Below are 11,497 nucleotides of genomic sequence, written 5' to 3' on the forward strand. Positions count from 1 at the left end.
CTCCATCTCTCACCCCTCTCGCTCTTTCGCTCCCTTTGCAACATCACATTTTTTTTCTCTTTGAAGACTTAAGCCGATTCCAAGTCAAACCCAACGCTATTTCTGGCTCCATTCAACGCCGGGGCTGTGGCTTTGTGCTGTGCTGTGTTTGACATCTGTGTGTGTGTGTGTGTGTGAGAGAGAGAAAAAATATGAGTCAGGGTGCGTGTGGAAAACCAGAAGCGATAGGTATAGGTGTGTGTGAGTGTGTGTGTGTGTGTGTGTGTGTGTGTGTGTGTTTGTTTGCAGGATAACAAACATAAACAAACAGCCTGATTACAAAGCCGCCTGCTGGCCGGGGCTGATAATGAGAAGTGTTGTTTCATGTGTTTCAATGTGTGTGTGTGTGTGTGCGTGTGTGTGTTGCATGCAAGTACAGACACGGACCTTGGAAAAAAAAAAAAAAAACATATCAAAAGAGAAGGAGGGGAGAGAGGGGGGAGGAAAAGAGAGGGGGGATGCAGAGAGAAGAGGAGATAAAAGGAGTGGGGGGGGAGATGGAGAGGAAGAGGAGTGAGACAGGAAGAGGAAGACAGGGGGAGGCGAAGCACTGAAAGATGCCAACCTTGTGTCATCATGTTTCCAATTCTGTGTCACACACAGATGAAGATACAATATTAATTTGAACAGCCCCATGCAGCTCTGACCGAACTCTACACCCACAGATCTGTGAGTTTTTCAAAGCTCGGTGTCTATCCTAGATGTTCAAATAGGGCCATTTTTAATTAGGAAAGTGGTTTGATGTACACAGTATGACAAGGCTAATATACATCTGAAGCCTCCAGTTCATAAAATGAAGGGTTTAATGAGCTTAAGGTCAGGCATGTTAAGTTTTTCTAGAAGCATTTTTTGTTATATTTGAAGAAAATCTCTTCACATCCCAACAATGATCATAGGGCAAATTCTCTGACGGACAAAATAAAAAGTCCAATATCTTTGGCCATCACATGCCTCTAATAAGCCCATCAAATCGTTGAACAATAATTTAACAGGCTATCTGTCTGTATGCCTATGTACGGTGCACGACAGGAGTCTTTCTTGAGGCTAAGAGGATGTTTTGCTAAAGCTGGCAAGATAGTCACATATGAATGAAGAGAAAGTGTGGCCAATATTTCCCGATACCAACATGCTAGCTTGTGAGCACTAACAATAGCCATGTTTATGGTTTACATTAATTATGTAAATACTGATAGATAATTTTCCTACATGTGAGACACAATGTGATGCTAGTTGGATAAGGTTAGCGATGACGATGCGCTGTGCTCCCAGGACACAGCCCCTAAGCCTGTTGTTCAGCAACCATAGAGACACAGCCCCTGAGCCAAAGAACAGCAGCAGCAACAGCCAACTTCAGTGGGCTAACTTGTTCAGCAGCTAACCCAGTGAGCACAAAGTACACAGCCCAAGGAGCCACGCTAACCCAGTTCGTATGAAGCATTCACTTATGGCAAAGATGTACTTGTCAAGCCAGGTTGCCTTTTCGGACTGAGGTAAGTTTGTGACGCCTATTTTGCTTCTGTTTATATAGACTGTTTATTCATGTATTTATCAGTTTGAAAAAGCTAAGAGAACTGGTGGAACGTAGCGAAACACATTATCTCCAAGCTAACCAGTGAGGTCGGTGGAGTCAGGCAATGTAGGTTCATGTGGTTTGGAGGACGGCCTGGATGGAGTAGCTGGGCCTTTTTCCAGGTGTATGCTTTCAAAATGTAGCCAGATTCGGACAATCTCACCCCCAACAGCTTTAAGTAGCACACAAACAGCCATGAATCTGATTAAAAGAATACTTCAGTAATTTGGGAATACTCAAAGAGAAAACAAGATTGATATCACCATCATTTCCCTACAATTAAGATGAAGTTACCAGTTGGTTAGCTTTGCTTTAACAGTTGGCCCAGCTATGTCCAAAGATAACAAAATGGATTTACCTCTTAACTAATTAATATTATGATCTGTATGTTTCATCTGTACAACTAAAAAGTATTCTTAAAAAAAATTACTTGTTAGTTACTTGTGAGCTTCAGAGGAACTGTAGGCAGGTTTTATAACTTTAAACAGAGGGAGGCTAGCTGTTTCCTGTCCTTGTGTTTAGCTAAGCTAACTGGACTTTGACTTTTTGCTTGCTAATGTACGAACAATCCAGTCCACCCATCTAAATCTAAGAAAGTAAACATATTTCTCCAAACTATTCTTTAAACTGTATTAAATTCATTATATGGGCTTTCTTCCAGGCTGTTCATGGATGTTTTTGTCTAAAAGTGTAAACTGCAGGCTTCAGATACATAGTAGCCTATTGTCTGCACAGTAAATACGAAACTACAGCCAACAGCCAGTTAGCTTAGCGTTACATTAAGACTGTATGGAGGAGGAGACAGCTAGCCTGGGTCTGTCCAGAGGTGAAAAGGATCTTCCAGTAGGCCTACATACAACTTATTTTCACAGTTTGCAATTTGTACCGAAGAGATGGGACCTAAACAGGTAAGCTAACTATATACTGGCTGCAGCTTCTTAGTGTACAGGCAACGGATTTGAACAGATTCTCTCATCTAACCCTGAGTGAAAGCCAATAAGCCTATTTCCCAAGACGTCGACCCTACTCCTTTTATGATACGCAGGCCTGTACTGCTGCAAAGACATCCATTCACACCTTTATCACCAGGAAATGGGAGAGCGATCACAATCGCACATCTGATCTCAACAGTGATTCTGCACAGAGGAGTTGAAAGAGACCTTGAGCCTAATGTGCACAACACAGTCACCGCCTTTAATCCAAATCAGGACTTTTCCACAAAGGCGGTTCTGTTGAAGCTGCAGTATTGCATCGGTCACACTGTAAGAGGGAAGATAAAAGGAGCATTTCTCAGAGCACAGTACTGTATTAATGTCAGACTGCCAGCCATACATCTCCCTCAAACCAGTTCGTCCATTAATTTGATAAAATGGATGACTTTTGTTGCCACAGAGTTACTGCAGATTTCCACCCTAATCTAGAATCCCCGTGTCATATTTTTCTTGAAAAATGAAAGGAAATCTGATGTTGGAGTCCAGCTATAGTTTCATCATCATCACACCCTCAAGTCCTAAGCCTTTTGTGTCCGGCTTTCAGGGTCAGTTTACATCATGTTCAAAACTCTGATTAAAGCGTTCAAAGATCAGAGGAAAAACATTGAGTTTTAGGGTGGACGTTCCCTTTGATGGCACTGGTACATTCCTCCACAATGACACGATGCATTATATTATTAAATCTCATGCAGAGTCCGGGCTAACCTCTAAACAATTAGTCTTTATTTAAACATCAAAATCACTGTCATAGTCCGCATGCCACATGAAGCCTAACTGGGTGGTCTGTATCGTACTTACATTTATTGTAAAGTAGGAGCAGATTTTTGACCCTGACAGTGAAATAGAATTTGCTTTTTTTGATGCAACATGCTCAAAGTAATAGAAAAAAAAAAAGCATTCGAAACAGCATGCTAGTTACTCAGTATATAGTGTTAAATATTCATTATGCAGATAAGGGCATTAAACAGTTGTATCACCCTTTTTTTTCTTTTTTATTTATCACTTGATGGTTTATTCTATAAAAAGTGGAATCCCATTTAGACAATCCTAATTGTTCAACCAGTTAGCAGACTGAAAACTCAAAGTTATTCATTTGTCTGTAATGCAAAATTGAGAAAATAAGCAAATTGAAATATTTGTGAAGCTGGAAACAGAGGATATTTGTCATTTCTACTTATCATAATATCAGTTTACCTATAAAGACCGCTGTTTAAGCAAAGAGCACAAAATGTATTTAGAAGATAATGATTGGATATGAGCTGCATTTGTTCACAGCTGCATGAGGTAAAAGTAGCAAACAGTTGTATGACATTGAAATATTAAAAGAATACTCACAAAAAACGTACAATTTAATAAGTAAAACAAACATGAACACATAGATTTGCAAAGAAAAATCGAGAAGATTAAAATGTGCTATGAAAAACATTCTGTAAAAAGTTTTTTAAGACTTAAATGATAAATTAGTTGAGAATGATTAGTTACAAAATCATTTTCAGTGAACCAAATGGTTTCTCAGGTGTGGCACCAAAAAAAAACAAGAAGTGCAAATATCAAAAATACAAAGTACAAACAAAAGCAAAGTACAGATCAGGAGAAACACAAGGAACAAAGCCAGAAACAACAACCAGAAACACGCCACTGGGAGACACAGGAAGACACGGGAACAGGCTCAGGGGAACTGTTAAAGACAGCAGGGAGCACACACACTATATACACAAGGGCTGATTGACAAACAAGACACAGGTAAACACAGAAAAATGGTGGGAAATCACACAAAAGGAGGAACTGTAAAGCAACACTCCACACATGAGGGCAAAACTTCTAGATAAAACAGGAAATCGCAGCCGTGACACAGTTCTGCATTGCAATAGATGCAGGACTTCATAAACAAAGTGTCACTCTTCTTACGTTTCTGTATTTTTGGCTTTTCTGTTGCCTGACGTGTGATTAATTTATTCAGTCATTCATACAGGTAAATGAGAACATCAGTCGAAAAATACAATCTTGTCAAATTCACCCTGTATCACCCTGAACAGCACTGGAACCAGGACAACTTGTGTCACAATGAGTAATATCTGTCATGAAAAGTTTCAGAGTCCTGAAACAAGACAGAAAGTGTCTGAATGAAGCACGGTTTGTCATGAGTTGTGCTTATTCATATGATATGAGATGAATGTCGTGACTGATTCCTTGGTCTAGTGCCTTTCAGTCACATATAAGCATTCTGTATTTTATTTAAATCAAACAAATCAGCATCAACTCAATTTCAAGTCGAAAGTATTTAAGTCTTGTGTTTGAGCAACTAAACAGCTCTCTTGCCAGTCCTCCACAGTAGTCACACAATTCAAGCCTTGTACTTTCTGAAAAAACTTGAGAGGTGTCCACATGCTGCAAGAATGGGAAACTTCTCCACCTATGTGTCTAAAATATCTGACTTGTAATCTGCAAATACACTGCTCGAAAAGCAAATCAAGAGAACACTTAATCATCACAGTATAACACCAAGTCAGTTCAGGGATATCAATCGGTCCATTTAGGAGGCACGAGTGATTGAGAATCAGTTTCACCTCCTTTGGTGCGAATGAAAGTGACAACACGTGGCATGAGGGCCCAACGTCCTCTAGTGGGACCTGTGCTCACAGCTCAGCACCGTTCAGCTTCTCTTCACTTTAGAGAACAGGTTCACACTGAGCAAATGTGACAGGCCTGAAAGAGTCTGGAGATGCTGTGATGAACATTATGCTGCCTGTAACATCATCCAGCCTGACCGGTTTGGTGTTGGGTCAGTGATGGTGTGGGGAGATTTATCCTTGGAGGGCCACACAGACCTCCATGTCATAGCCTGCGGTACCCTGACTGCTGCTCATTAGGGGCATGCCTAGACGTTGTCAGGAGTGATTACAGGCACTCAGGGGTCATACACACTTCTGAGTCACATTATGATTTGCTGAAAAATTCACACGAGCTGGATCTGTGATTTGAATTTTGACTTTAATTTTCAGTGTGATTTTGAATCCAGCCCTCAGTGGGTTCATGATGATGGTTTCCACTGACCGTTGTTACCTCATTTTGTTCACAACAAATAATACAATGTGCATCAGTAAAGATTTTCAACTTGAATAATTTGTTCATCAAGATCTGATGTGTGATTAAAATGTTCTCTGAATTTCTTGGAGCAGTGTGCAGAATATGCCGTGATGTTGGCTTGGAAACTTTACACATGTGATTAATTGACACGTTCATTCATTTCAGAGTGACCCAGAATCTCCAGGATCCAGCGTCCAACAGATCCAGGGACCTGGCCGACCTCCCCTGCTGCCTCAGGCCAGGAGGGGCCCCAGCTTGGAGAGAGATCTTAGACTTTAAGGCTGAGTGGAACCAGATTCAGGGTTTTGTTGGAGAGGAGTTGAAGTGGAGAGGGGGAGTGAATAAAGAGTGGCAGGCCTTGCCCTTGGAGCCCCAACAGTGACGCACACAGATGGAAAGAATTAGAACTCCATTCCAGCACAAAGATGGATGGATTATTAGATAGTCTGTGGAGTGGAAGGGGAAGGGTAAGAGACTGAGAGGCGAATGACGGGAGTGTACACAGCACTCTGTTGCATGTATGCAGTTGCTCAAATGGAATATCTCAAAAACTGTTTGATAGATTGCCCTGAAACTTTTCACATATATTCATAGTCCACAGAGGATGAACCATAATCATTTAGCTGATTTCCTCCTGCTTCACCAATAAGCTTCACATTTGGTTTTGACTGAAATGTCTCAACAACTTTTGGATTGATTGCCATGAAATTCAGTATACTTATTTAAATGCTCTTCAAGATGAATTACAAAAATTTTTTGATCCCTAATTCCTCACCCACCCTCAAAATGTCAAAACGTCAATTTGGCTATTTTCATCAACCTCAGCCCTACTTTGTGTTAGCCTAATTAGCAAATGTTAGCATGCTAACATTTTAAACGTAGATTGTGAACAAGGCCAACATACATGCTTATTTAATATTATTCATAAATACATACATTTGTATTCATATATTGATAGCTTGTTGTTTCAAATTAGAGTTTAAATGTTCTACAGCGCTTTTCAGCAAGTTTCAGGCCTTTGTTTAACTGTTCTGCCACAACTTATTTACCTGTTGTTTTTGTTTACTCTCACAGCTCTCAAAGCTCTTGTTAACTCAACAGTAGGCAGCTGTTTTCAGCGAAAAGGCTCTAAAAACCCATTGTACACTACCTACTCAGCACAAAACTATAAAGTGAACTTAACGGAGCATTTGGCAGCTACTGAGTCAGATATTTGCCTCAACAGTTGGTGGAGACCAAAACAGAGCAAAAAGAAAATGTGAATATTGGACCAACATCCATCAGGACACAAACACAACTCCACATGAGTGATAATGTTGCCTCCTAACTGCTGGATTTGTGCATAATCAAATGTTTGCTAACAAGTTTGCCAGATCAACTTAAAGGTGATGTTATGTCAGTTGTGTTGACAGCTTGCATCTGCCGCCCCCAAGTGGTCAAATAAAATCAGCTACTGTAGGTTTAAGTGTCCAAAACATATCTGCGATAAACTGCATACATGTTCTTTAGGAGAGGACTTATCAATATACATTTATTCAGCAAGATCCTCTAAGGTACAGTATACGCACATTATTGAAAGCATGTGGTGATGTTTGCTTTTTTGAAACCTTGTGGAGGAATATACATACACATCCTTCTTTGTGGACATGCACCATTTATAGGTACGGTACTTGCTGTGGGCTATTTATGTCCTTAATCCCTAAACTATGTATACACACCCAGTCTGTACATGAATACATACACTTTACTACCAAATGCACCATGTCTCAAGATATCTATCTCTCAACCCTCTACAGAGGTTTGTTCACTGAATCTGGAGTGCTGCATTTAGAGCACACCCAACGTAACAATCACAGGCAGCGGTCTCTCAAGTCATTTAAATCTCATTAACTTCTGTTTGGTCTGGAGGCTGACGTCTATTTAGAGATTATGCCCAAACAAATCATACTTACTGAGAACATTAATGTCCAGTTGGTGCCATTACAGGTTAAATGGTTTTATTATTGTGATAATACTGGAATGAATTAATGAATACCTTCAGTATGAAAACTTAAAATTTAGCTTCATATTTGGTTCTTGTCTGAAGGTTTTACACTACAGACACTTGTCTTATTCATTGAATGTTAGATATCGACAATGTAACAGCAAGTCAGATCTGTTCAACGAGGGGTTCATTGAATCTCACATCAACTAAACTAGAACGACTTTAATATTGGCATTTTTGAAAGAGATAATTTGATCAGTTTGAAGTATCACTTATCATTTTGTGACTCATTATTAAACTGTTGGCGCACTTTCTGTGCTTGAAATGACCCTTGTGACTGGTAATATAATAAAGTATATTATTAACAGGCATCAAGCCTTAGTGTGTAAGCAGCATTTGGCTGTTGTAGCAGGGCAAGATAGTTTTACCCACTTTATACACAGTTAGGTAATTTCATGTAAACTACTGGTTCCCAAACTAAAAGCAGCGTTCCCTCAAGATTTACCAGGTAAAGCTAAGGATTATGAAATAGCAAATGTAGTAGAAAGTAAGTGCTCCAACACACACTTTTCTCTAATCTTGTTTCTTTCATGACATTTTGGATAGCTTTGTTTCTTTGGGGTTGGTTATAAATCTTAGAATAAAGCTTTGTGAGCAGTAGCCTCTAGAGGAACATTTGTCTGTCATGGAACTGCCAAAAACCACCTTCAAGTGACAGCCCCAAACTATTTGGTATCGCTGGTTTAATCCCCATGACAACTACATCAACAGTGACAAATCAAGTTCAACAAAATGTAAATGTGGTTGTCACACAAATTAACTGGAGTAAAAACTACAATATCTGAGTTTACTATAAAGTAATTTCCGATGGAAATACTCCAGTGAAGTGTAAGTACATTAAATTGTATTCAAGTATAGTACTATGGCCCGTATCTGTATGCTTGTGTAACCAGAGCCAGCAAGCAGTTGGCTTTTCTGAGCAAAAACAGGGGAAACAGCAAGCCATACCCTACCAGCACCTCTATGCTAGGCTAAGTTTTTCAGAGAGGTCATGTGATCTCAGACCTGTGAGGCATGAATAGAGAGAAGGAATGTGGATCCATCTTTCACTCTATTGTTCTCCTCCCGTCTTTCCGAGTCTGCAGCCACACGAGTATCTGTCTGACAATGAAGAGGACTGTTAATGTTTAAAACAGCTGAATGCTTTCCACCTGAACAATGAGTTTCAGCTGTCAAAGACACAGCTAGCACAAGGCCGTGTTTCAGCACTTTAGCAGGTAGTGTTACATACAGGAAGTCGGGGATTGAACATTATGTATGCAGCCTTGTTTGACTCTTGTCAGTCGCTCAGGCATCCACTTTAGTCCAGACTGAAATATCTCATCAGCTACTGGATGGATTGCTCTGCAGTCTTGCACAGACATTCATGGTCTCCAGAGGATGACTCCTACTGACTTTGGTGATCCCTAGATTTTTCCTCTAGCGCCAGGATGAGGTCAAAATTTTCGTTTCTCCAATACTTAAGTTTGTGGTCAAAAACATGCAAAATTAAGGGTATTTAGTTCAGAAAACACTTGTAATATTGTAACAATAACTGTAATATTAATTAAGGACCTCAAAAACAGATCCATCATTTTCTAAATTTGTGATCTGCTTTTGTTTTACTCTTAAACATCTTGATGACACTATCTATAATCATAATTCACATTCTTACGAGCTTGGGTTGAGTGCATTAATAAGTTTTAATTTCAGATTTTTTTAAAAAGTTTAAGATATGAGAAGTTTTTTAGCTTAATAATTTACATGTTTTGAATGAAATACTCTGACTCAAGTATTATGTTTAAAGTATAAAGTTACTGCAAACCAACAATTTATGGTCTCAAGGACAACTTAAAATATAAATATGGTTCACTGGAGAAAACAATTTGCTCGAACCAAGCAGATGACTATACAGTCCACATGCCCTATCCCAGTTCTGTCAAGGCCCCCGGGGACAGATTAAACAAGGCAGTGATAGTTCACTTGACAGCGTTCAAAGACTTCACTTCACTTCCTCTCTCCAAGGTCAGTATGTGGCAGCACGGACAGCAGAGGTCAAGCGCCTGTCGGCCTCTCAACAAAAACAGCTCATGTTCCCCAACAATCAGGGGCTTGTTGGAGGTTTACAGCGCAGCCATGACAGAGCGAGAGGAGGGTGAAACTGAATCCTTCTCTCAGCCTCTCCCTCTCTCAACATATACCTGTATCCCTTCATTTCAGTCGTCATATCGTCAGAGTGGAACCCTTCGGTTGTCAGAGGCCGGAGTGCTCTATCATTTAGTTTTCTGCATGAGCGGAATCAATTTGTAAAACACTGGGAAGTGGATTTTTTTATTTTAAGTACATTTGTGCAAGTTTTGCCATCAAAGGGGCAACATGTAAGAACAGGCAACCTGTCGAAGTCATACTCACAACAAGGGGACAGCATATCAACAGAGAAGCCGCTAAATGCTGCTATCTGTAGCTGCTGTCTGGTGGGAGGCTTGATTAGCCGTGCATTTGGTGGTGCAGGCTGGAAACTCGGTGCACCTGGGGAGTGTCGGTGTTTACACCATTAGCACAGAAACGTTGCCTCAGAATGGCTGTTGCTAGCTTGGAAGCATGCTAACTTCGGTAGAAATCTCTGAAACAAAATACATAGACATCACAAAAAAAGACGTCAAAACTTTGATTTCTTCACAGGCTGTCGATCATTTTAGTTAATTTTGAATGTTTTCAACTTTAATTATTACATATAGCACATTTAAGTAAAATTTTTTGAGGTACTTTACTTGAGTATTTGCACTTTATGCTACTAATACTATACTTTAGCTCCACAACATTTATTAGACTGCTACAGCTAAAGCCGGCCAATAGTATTTTACAGTTGCATTCTTAGGCTGTCAAAATTATCAGAAACAATGTATGTACATTTTCACATGAATGTCCTCTCAAGTCAACTTGTAAAGTCAGAGAAAATGTCGGTACACGAGTTGTACATGGCAGACAAGTAAACACTGGGTTGTTGTCGGAAAGTTTTACCAAATGTATTGTATAGTCATTGTATCATTTCCTTTGCTCTCCCTTGTCAGTCAAACATTGGAAAGAGCTGTCAAAGTGTTCTGAGCGTTGGAAAAATGGAAAACAGCGTCTCTTAGGCGTCCGTGTTGCTCTTACATCCTGACACAATGCACACAAAGTCACCAAAGAAGTTTGAAGAAAGACTCCCAAACCTGGGAAACCGAGTCGTCCGAGGAACACGTGAAAGCAGCATGAAGCAGTGAAAAAAATCAATCATCATGCTGTTTAATGAGCATCTTGATGTGTCACACCTGTCAGGTGGGATGAATCATCTTGGAATCACCAAGGAGAAGTGCTCACTAACAGGGTTAGTGTAAACGTGGGATAAATAAAATGTTTGCGTGCGTAAACAACTTGTGAAAAATGGAAGCAAACGCAAGAGTGTTACGTTTCTATTTTAACAGTAAAAACTGCCGTGTGCAGGTTGTTCTCAACAGTATCATCACCATTTGACAGTCAGAACCCACATTTGGAAACAATCAGGTTCTGAATCCCTCTGCATCGCATCGCACCGCTCTGCTCTGACTCACTGTGTACATGTTGTGTCCATAGAGACCTCACAGGAAAGCCCATACATGTCACCCCTCTCCTTTATGCTGAACTTTTAAGCCATCCATAATCCCTGTCAGCCATTCAACGCACTTTACCTGTAGACATCTCCCTCCACCCATTATCCATCCATCTCTCTCTTAAAGCCGAACGCACACACACACAGTTCTCTTCTTC

The 11,497-nt window shown here is 40.1% G+C and overlaps 1 long non-coding RNA gene across 1 annotated transcript; it reads left to right on the forward strand.

Moving 5' to 3' along the window:
• Nucleotides 1-558: 558 nt before the first annotated feature.
• On the forward strand, nucleotides 559-7,482 carry LOC115591045 (uncharacterized). The gene is made up of 3 exons (XR_003985887.1): nucleotides 559-708; nucleotides 1,309-1,529; nucleotides 5,854-7,482. It is a non-coding gene; the product is annotated as an uncharacterized LOC115591045 (long non-coding RNA).
• Nucleotides 7,483-11,497: the final 4,015 nt, after the last annotated feature.

The sequence above is a fragment of the Sparus aurata genome, chromosome 11, assembly GCF_900880675.1.
Source record: "Sparus aurata chromosome 11, fSpaAur1.1, whole genome shotgun sequence".
Lineage (NCBI taxonomy): Eukaryota > Metazoa > Chordata > Actinopteri > Spariformes > Sparidae > Sparus > Sparus aurata.